Raw genomic sequence first — 9,992 nt, forward strand, 5'->3', positions numbered from 1 at the left:
TGCCTCTCCACTCCCCCTCGTGAGGAAGTTGTAAATGGCAATGAAGTCCCCCCTCAGCCTCCTCTTCTCCAGGCTGAACAGGCCCAGTGCCCTCAGCCGCTCCTCATACGTCTTCCCCTCTAGGCCCTTCACCATCTTCGTCGCCCTCCCCTGGACACTCTCCAGCAGTTTAATGTCCTTCTTGTACTGTGGTGCCCAGAACTGCACACAGTACTCGAGGAGAGGCCACACCAGCGCAGAGCAGAGCAGGACAATCACTTCCCTCGACCAACTAGTGATGCCGTGCTTGATGCACCCCAGGGTACGGTTGGCCCTCCTGGCTGCCAGGGCACACTGCTGGCTCATATTCAGCTTGCTGTCAACCACGACCCCCAGACCCCTCTCTGTGGGGCTGCTCTCCAGCGTTTCGTCCCCCAGTCTGTACGTATAGCCAGGGTTGCCCCGTCCCAGGAGCAGGACCTGGCACTTGCGCTTCTTAAACTTCATGTGGTTGGTGATCGCCCAGCTCTCCAGTCTGTCCAGGTCTCTCTGCAAGGCCTTTCCACCTTCAACAAAGTCCACAACTCCTTCAAGTTTGGTGTCGTTGGCAAATTTGCTCCAAACACCTTCTAATCCTACATCCAAATTGTTTATAATAAGATTGAAGAGGACTGACTCCCTAAAGAGGAGCCTTGGGGGACCCCACTAGCGACCATCTGCCAGCCAGAAGTGGCCCCATTTACCACAACCCTTTGAGCCCTGCTCATCAGCCAATTGCTCACCCATCGTATGATTTATTTATTTTTTTTTTAGCTCTATGCTGGACATTTTGTCCAGTAGGATCCTATGGGAAACTGTGTCAAAAGCTTTGCTAAAGTCCAAGAAGATCACATCAGGTCGTTTACCTTGGTTATGCAGGGGCACAACCCATAAAAAGAGCAAGTTGCTCTGTGTTGGGAGTGGGGGGGGGCAGGAACATCAACTGAGGTTAATGTTACCTCCGCAGGGAAACCTGCAAGACATTGATGCCTACTGTACCAACGGGATGCCGACCACGACCTGGCTAAGTATCTATGACACCAATGACTGGGAAAAGCATTGTGCACATCAGTACCCTTGTCATCACCCTGGGGTCGGTATGTTAACAAGCTAACTCATTAATAAATTCTTTGTGTTCCCCTGACAGAACCCCACTGGGACCCTAATGACCCCACAACTTATGGACAATTATGTAACTGGACAGCACCCACAGCTGTTTATCCTTTGTACTACATGGTGGACCCAAATAAACAAGCAACTGATTAGGGCGTTAGCGGATGCTGGGGCAGAGGTCAGTATTATACATGGCAACCCAGGAAAACATAACAGAACTTTAACCCCAGTGCGGGGCCTAGGGGAGCAACCAGTCACGGGGAAATTCATGAAACGCAAGTTACAAATAGGCGATTGGCTACCTCATGACTATCAGGTCATGATTGCTGAAGTTGAAGAGTTTATGACTGGCATGGATATAGTCTGAGGAGGTGCACTAGAAATAGGAGGCTCCCTAGGGGCATTCAGCACCACACAGTGGCTGCATATGCAAGCAGTCCGGGTAGGGAATATAGCGGAGGAGGCTCACGTTCCAGTTGCGACTGAGGTAGTTATGTGTGGTGGTTTTACTCGGATGGGCAGCCAAGCTCCACCTCAGCCACTCTCACTCCTCCTCCTCAAAGGGAAAGGGGAGGAAAATACGATGCAAAGGTGTGTTGGGTCTGTCTGAGCTGGAGTCACCTTTTTCCTGCAGCAGCCCCCACAGTGCTGTGCTCTGCACTCGTAGCTGTAACAGCACTGATATCACCCTAGTGTGGTGGCAAATGCTCTCTGGGGGTGGCTGCTACAATGGAAACAGAACAACTGGCAGTGCAGAGGTAAACCTATCTGGGCTGCTACCCTGTGGCAAGATATTGCTGCCCGGGTAGAAAACCTGGCTGTAAAGGTATGTCATGTAGATGCTCGCATGCCTAAGAATCGTGCCACCGAAGAACATCTGAACAACGAAGAAGTAGATCGAGCTTCCAAAATTGAAGTAGCTCAGGTGGACCTAGACTGGGGGCGTAAGGGTGAGCTGTTTGTAGCTCGATGGGCCCATGAAACATCAGGACATCTAGGGAGGGATGCCACTTATAGATGGGCTCGTGATCGAGGGGTGGACTTGACCATTGAGGCTATCACACAGGTTACCCATCAGTGTGAGATCTGTGCTGCAATCAAGCAAGTCATGAGGGTAAAGTCTCCCTGGAATAGCAGGAGATGGCTTGGATTTCGAAATGGTGGGGCCTGGCAGATTGACTACATTGGACCACTTCCACAAACCTGCCAAGGTAAACGTTACATACTCACCATGGTAGAAGCAACTACTGGGTGGCTGGAAACATATCCAGTAAACCATGCCACGGCCTGAAAGGAAAAATACGATGCAAAGGGCTCAAGGCTTGAGATAAGGATGAGGAGATTGCTCAACAATTGCTGTGATGGGCAAAACAGAGTCAGAGTAGGGAGATAATAAAATTTCTTGCCTCTTATTAACAGGCTAGAGAAGTGAGAAACAAAGGAAAGGAACCAAAAATGCCTTCTCCCTGTCCACCCTCCTCCACCTCCTTCTTTCCCACGAGATGCAGGGGAATGGGGGAATGGGAGTTGTGGTCAGTCTATGGCACTTGGTCTCTGCCGCTCCTTCTTGGTCACTCTCTGTCCCCGCTCCACGCAGGGTCCCTCCCACAGGATGCCGTCCTTCCTGAACTGATCCTGTGTGGGCTGCCCACAGGCAGCAGCTCTTCCAGAACTGCTCCAGATATGGGTCCGAACCACGGGGTCCATCCCTCAGGAGAAAACTGCTCCAGCATGGGTCCCCCACAGGCAGCAGCTCCTGCCAGGTCACCTGCTCCTGCGTGGTCTCCTCTCCACGGGCTACAGGTCCGGCCTGGAATCTGCTCCAGTGGGGATCCTCCACAGGCGGCAGTCTCGTTTTGTGGAGGTCCACCTGCTCCTGCGTGGTCTCCTCCACAGGCTGTAGCGTGGAACCCTGCTGCACCATGGTACTCCACGGGCTGCAGGGGGACAGCCTGCTTCACCATGGTCCTCACCACAGGCCGCAGGGGAACTTCAGCTCCGACACCTGAAACACTTCCTTCCCCTCCTTCTTCACTGACCTTAGTGTCTGTAAGGGTGTTTATCACTTCTGTTTCTCTCCCAGCTGCTGTCTTTCACCCCTGATCTTTCACCCCTGATCCCCCCTGGCTGTTTTTCAGATCAGCCATGGTTGTCGCATTCCCTCAACAAAACACAACATGGTTGTCGCATTCCCTCCACTAAACCATATCCCTAAGCTTTGTAGAGCTTAGGGATATGGTTTAGTGGAGGGCTGTTAGCGTTAGGTTGGAGGTTGGACTCGATGACCTTGAGGTCTCTTCCAACCTAGAAAATTCTGTGATTCTGTGATTCTGTGAACAGAACATATGGTAACCCGGACTAATGCCCCAGGCCGAGATACTACGTGCCTGGCTCTTACTACACTGCAGAACCTTTTTCCACCTGTCTGGTTGGAGCCCCATTGGGAAAGCAATGGGTAGCCACTTTTGTGGCCAATACGTGTCCTGAGCGTCAATCTGTGAGACCTGGAGTGACTCCTGGAATGGTTGGTTATCCAGAGCTGGGGAGACACCAAGCCTCCTGTCCCAAGGATTGAGCTTCCTGGGCTCGTTCTCGGACACCTATTGCACATTTTTCATGTACGCATGGAAAATGACTTAGTTTCATTGTGAATGAACAGTATGAAACCTGGCGTGGCTAGTGCTTGAGCATTAACCACCCTGAATCACCTAAGGTGCTGGCTAAGGAAATTTAGCAATACCACTAGGGCTGCGCTATCTGGCTTGCTGCTTGACCTAAATTTAATAAGGCATGCTATGCTACAAAATAGAACTACGATTGATTTTTGTTACTTGCCCATGGTCACAGTTGCGAGGACTCTGGGGATATGTGTTGTACGATCATTCCCAGTTGGTACCAGTGAAGGAATGAGAAGAATTAAGCAAACAACAGAAGAGGAATGATAGCAGGAACCCGTTTGGAGACTGTATGGGGTGTGTGTGTGTGGGGGGGGGGATGGCATGGCTACAAAACTACTGTGTAATTCTCCTATGAATTGCATTCTGTGTTCCATGTCTATTGCCCCTGCTGATATCAGTAATAGACTCCCTGTTTCAACAGCGTGTAGTATGGATTGTGGAATATCGATCTCTTCCAACAGTGGACCACGCAGTGGCATGCGGGAACGGGGTTAAGCTGAGGCAGGGGAAATTTAGGCTGGACGTCAGGAGGGGGTTCTTCACAGAGAGGGTGGTTGCACACTGGAACAGGCTCCCCAGGGAAGTGGTCACTGCACCGAGCCTGTCTGAATTTAAGAAGAGATTGGACTGTGAACTTAGGCACATGGTCTGAACTTTTGGGTAGACCTGTGCGGTGTCAAGAGTTGGACTTGGTGATCCTTAAGGGTCCCTTCCAACTCAGGATATTCTATGATTCTATGATTCTATGTGTAAGTTGTTTGGTCTGTTGTGGAACAGCTTGTCCTGGCGTTGGGGGTGGCCTTGGTTACAAAAGTGATCACTCTACACTTTGTTAGTTCTCACTGCTTCTGCCTGTACTGCATGTTGTAGCCCATGCTTGCTATCCTTTTTATGCAAATATTTTTAACATTTTTATGCAGTTTCATGGCATCTCTATTTTGACACCATGCTGTATCGAAACCATGTACCATGTGTAGCTGAGTACCAGCGTGTTCCACTCTCAGACCATGCGGTGGCATGTGTTAGGACTAAAAATCGTTGGGTTGGTCTGATTTGAAACAGGCATTGTTGGTATGTTAACAAGCTAACTCATTAATAAATTCTTTGTCATTCTATCGCTCGTGTGTCTGTGTTTAGGCAGTGGCAAAAACTGGTGGAAGAGAGCAGGAAATAATTAACCACTGGGGGGCAATGGAGTGTTGTTACTCCTCACCAAGTGAAGACCATCCTTACTCAGAAAGCAGGAAGGTGGCTGATAGACTCTAAAATACTGAAAGATGAAGCTGTACTGACTGAAAAGGATGATTTAACTGTAACTCCTGAATCTGTTTTGAATCCTGCCTCCTTCTTGTTAAAGGGAAGTGAAGATCCAAAGGATGTGGAACATAACCGCTTAGGTCTAAGAAATGAGCAAACAAAGATCAGATTAGATTTACAAGATGTACCCTTGGATGAAGGGGAAATATTGTTCACAGATGGATCTTCTAGGATGATACAAGGAAGGCTATGCAATTGTTATGCCATTGTCAAAGGGATAAATGGGAAAGCTGAGGAAGTGGGAAGACTGCCTATTAATCGGCCAGCTCAAACTTGTGAATTATATGCATTAAATCAAGCATTTAAGTTGTTACAAGGGAAACAGGGAACTATATATACAGATTGTTGATATACATATGGGGTGGTAAATACATTTGGAAATCATTTGGGAAGAAAGGGGTTTAGTAAACAGTAAGGGAAAAGAATTGGTCCATGAAGAATCAATTAGACAGATTCTGGAAAATCTGAAAAAGAGATTGCTATGGTGCATGTGAGAGGACATCAAAGGGAAACTCCCTAGTCAAATGGGGAAACAGAATTGCAGATGAAAAGGCTGAAGAATTGTCCTTGCAAATAGGAGTAGAAATGAATCTGTTTCTTGTACCTGAAATAAAGCTAAGCAGGGGTATAATAGTTGTATAACATGCCAACGGGTGAATAAGAAGGCTGTGTGGAAACAGCCTCTGGGTGGATGGGAGCCAGGACTTTGACCTTTTCAGAGCTTCCAGATAGCTTTTATTGAATAACGTAAAGTAGGCAGATTTAAGTTGCTAGCTTAACTGGCCGTTTGTCAGGATGGGTAGAAGCTTTTCCTTCAATATCAGTGACAGCTAATATTCAGGTGACAAAGGTAATTCCAGATCAAATAATCCCTAGATATGGGATTGTTGAAAATATAAACTCAGATCAAGGGAGTCATTTTCCTCCATATATTTTACAAGGATTAATGAGAACTTCAGGAATAAAATGGTAGTTTCATACCCCATGGCATCCTTCCTCCTCTGGGAAAGTGGAACAAAGGAATCAGACATTAAAGAAACACCTGTCAAAGCTGGTTTTAGAGACCAAACTTGTATAATTGTAAACTATAATTGTAAATCAACTTTTTATTTTCAGAGGTAACTACTGAATGTGACTTGTGACTGGGAGAAAGGACTGGCTTATACAGGATTGGAGTGCCCGCAAGGTTGTTTTTATTCTTGTAGAAGCATGCATCTTATTCTTGATATTCATAATTATTTGGAAACCTAAGATTTATAAATAATGACAGGCAGAGGCCAACTATTAGTTTTGATCCTGGTGAGTGCACACCTCAGAGAAGGCCTTGGTCAGTTGACAGCTTGGAAAAGGGATGACTAGAGAAGGGGAGCAACAGAAGGAAGGGATGCTGTCCAAAAAGACCTGGATAAGTTTGAGCAGTGTTCCCCCGTGAACCGAATGAGGTTCAACAAGTCCAAGTGCACGGTGCTGCACCTGGGACAGGGCAATCCCAGACATGAGTACAGGCTGGGAGAAGAACTCATTGAGAGCAGCCCTGCGCAGAAGGATTTGGGGGTTTTGGTGGATGAGAAGCTCGACGTGAGCCGTCAAGTGTGTACTTGCAACCCAGAAGGCCAACTGCATCCTGGGCTGCACCAGCAGAGGCGTGGGTGGCTGGTGGAGGGAGGTGATTGTCCCCCTCTATTCTGCCCTTGTGAGGCCCCCCTTGGAGTGCTGCGTCCAGGTCCTGCTCCCCCAGCACAAGAAAGATATGGGGCTATTAGAGTGGGTCCAGAGGAGGGCCACAGAGATGATCAGAGGGCTGGAGCACCTCTCCTAGGAAGAAAGGCTGAGAGAGCTGGGGATGTTCAGCCTGGTGAAGCGAATGCTCTGGGGGGACCTCATCGCAGCCTTTCAATGCTTCAAGAGTTCTTATAAAAAGGGTGAAGAGGCACTTTTTACTTGGGTAGATAATGGTAGGACAATGGGGGATGGTTTTAAACTGAAAGAGGGAAGATTTAGATTGGATGTTAGGAAGAAATTCTTCATGCAGAGGGTGGAGAAGCACTGGCACAGGTTGCCCAGAGAGGCTGTGGATGCCCCATCCCTGGAGGTGTTCAGGGTCAGTCTGGATGAGGCCCTGGCAAACCTGATCTAGTGGGTGGCATCCCTGCCTATGGCAGGGGGGTTGCAACTAGATGGTCTTTAAGCTCCCTTCCAACCCATGCAATTCTATGATTCCATGATTCTAAGAGGCATTCTACAAGTAGCTGGCAGAAGTCATGCAATTGTCAGTGCTTGCTCTCGTAGGGGACTTCAACTTGCAGGATCAGGCTGTCTCCATGGGCCTTAAGAGGAGCTGTTGTGGAGGAAGACTGACATGGCTGAACAGGGAACTTTTGCTAAGTCTTTGAGGGAAAAAGCGTTAGCCTCCTGTGGAAGAAGGAACAGGGAACTCAGGGAGAGTACAAGGAGTTTGCTAGCATATGCAGAGAGAAAATCTGAAAGGCTAAAGGCCAGCATGAACTCAATCTGGCAGCTGTGGTGAAAGACAATAAAAAACATTTTCACAACTATATTAACAGAAAGAGCAGGACCAAGGAGAGTCTCCATCTTTTACTGGTGTGGTGTAATTGCCTGATGTAACTAGGAAAATAAAAGTAACATTCACATTATTAAGGAAAAGGTACAGCATTGAAGAGGCCTTCAGGTTAGGGCATAACGGCATTATAATGTTAATCTTATAATCATAACTAAGATATGCTTGACTAGAGCCACTCAAGCTCCACCTAAAACATAGAAAATAATATAAATTGGCCCAAGAGAGAGGGGATGTTAGGGAAGATACCACCGTCAGGGGAGATACAATCCCGAGGAAATACAACATCCTTAGGACCTCCTGACTCCTGGGATCAGTTGATGGGCTGAGCCTCTCTTCCCCCCCCATTGGGACGCCTTTGGGTGAGATCTGAATACTTGCTTATAAATCTCTCTAGAGTCTGTAATCCCTTTAACGCATTTATTTCTAGGCTGCACACCTATAACACCTGAAACACCTGTAACACCTGTGTATTTCATGCATACTGGCTTGCTTTTGCAGACAGTCACTATCGCTGGCAATCCAAAAGAACCTGATTATTTGTTGCTGTAATAAACCATACTTGACTGCATTGTGATAGCTCTCATTAAGTGCAACTAGGGTAAGGGTGGTTATCCGTGATAGTTCAGTGTTCTGAATCTAACCAGACCCCCAGACGGTTAATGCGTTTTTGGTGTATGTCTGAATGGACCCCCAGACGGTTAATGTGTTTTTGGTGAATGTCCGACTGGTTCAGTACTCTGAATCCAACCGGGCCCATAACGGTTAATCAGCTACACCCCTTAACACGACAACTGGAACATGACTATGGAGAATAAGGAAAAGGCTGAGATTCTCTATGCACCCTATACATCTGTCTTCAGCAGTCAGGCCAGTTATCCTCAGGGGCTCAGGATCCTGACCTGGAAGTCTGGGATGGAGAGCAGAATAACCCCCCCACAGTTCAGTTGGAAACAGTAAGAGACCTGCTGCTCCACCTGGACTGTCACAAGTCCATGGGGCTAGATGGGATCCACCTGAGGGTGCTGAGGGAGCTAGCAGATGTGATTGCTGAGCCAATTTCCATCATGTATCAGTGGTCCTGGTCAACTGGAGATGTCGCAGATGACTGGAGACTTGCAAATGTGACACCCATCAATAAGAAGGGAATTGGCCCAGGTTGTGCCAGGGGAGGTTCAGGCTGGAAATGAGGAGACATTTCTGCTCAGAAAGAGCAGTCAGGCATTGGGATGGGTTTCCCAGGGAGGCAGTGGTATCACCATCCCTGGGGGTGTTCAAGGAGAGGTTGGACGTGGTGCTTGGGGACATGGTTTGGTGGGTGACATTGGTGATCGGGTGATGGTTGGACCAGATGATCTTGGAGGGCTTTTCCAACCTTCATGATTCTAGGATTCTACAGGAAAGCTGGGGTGGGACTCTTTATCAGGATGTGTAGCAATAGGACAAAGGGGGGATGGCTTTAAACTAAAAGAGGGGAGATTTAGATTAGAAACAAGGAAGAATATCCTTAATATGACAGCAGTGAGGCACTGGCACAGGTTTCCTAGAGATGCTGTGGATGCCCCATCCCTGGAGGTGTTCAAGGCCAGGCTGGATGGGGCTTTGAGCAACCTGGACTAGAGGGAGGTGGCCCTGCCCATAGCAGGGGGATTGGAACTAGATGATCTTCAAAGTCCTTTCCAACCCAAACCATTCTGATTTTATGATTCTAGGAGAATTGTGGCTCACCTTGAAATGAAGCACGCAGAGACCAGTCCAGTCCAACGCAGTTTATTAGCAAAGACTACAAAGCATTATAATGAATCACCACTCTTGACAGCTCTTCAGGAGACTCTGGTCATTGGGTTTGCAGCAGGATTGCAGGAAAAGTGTAACAAGTATTGCTGCAGGGAAACTGTTCTTTTGCCAGTGTCATTTCTTTTCCCATAGCAGCTGATAAAACTGGTCCTTTCTAATGCTGCCTTCACTCTTCATCTGGCACTTGGTCTTGATCTTGGCGGTATGACTGCTTGCTACCGGAATATTTTTCTAGTTTGCTTTAAGACAAAGCTGAGGTAAATATTTATGGCAAGTAAGGAAGAGGACTTTGACTTTTTCACACAGCAAGGGAATCGCTGAGCAGCAGCATGAGAAGCACACCTTAGTTCACCCAATGTTGCAGCAATTACATTTAGTTTTATTGACATGGTAAAAGTCATAATCATTACAAGAAGATTTTGTGGTTATCCTCGTATTACATTCTTCTAAAATGCAAAGCACTTGCAGTTTTTCCTTCATACCAACTTAGC

This window comes from Netta rufina (genome assembly GCF_964035555.1).
Source record: "Netta rufina genome assembly, chromosome: 3".
Taxonomy (NCBI): Eukaryota; Metazoa; Chordata; class Aves; order Anseriformes; family Anatidae; genus Netta; species Netta rufina.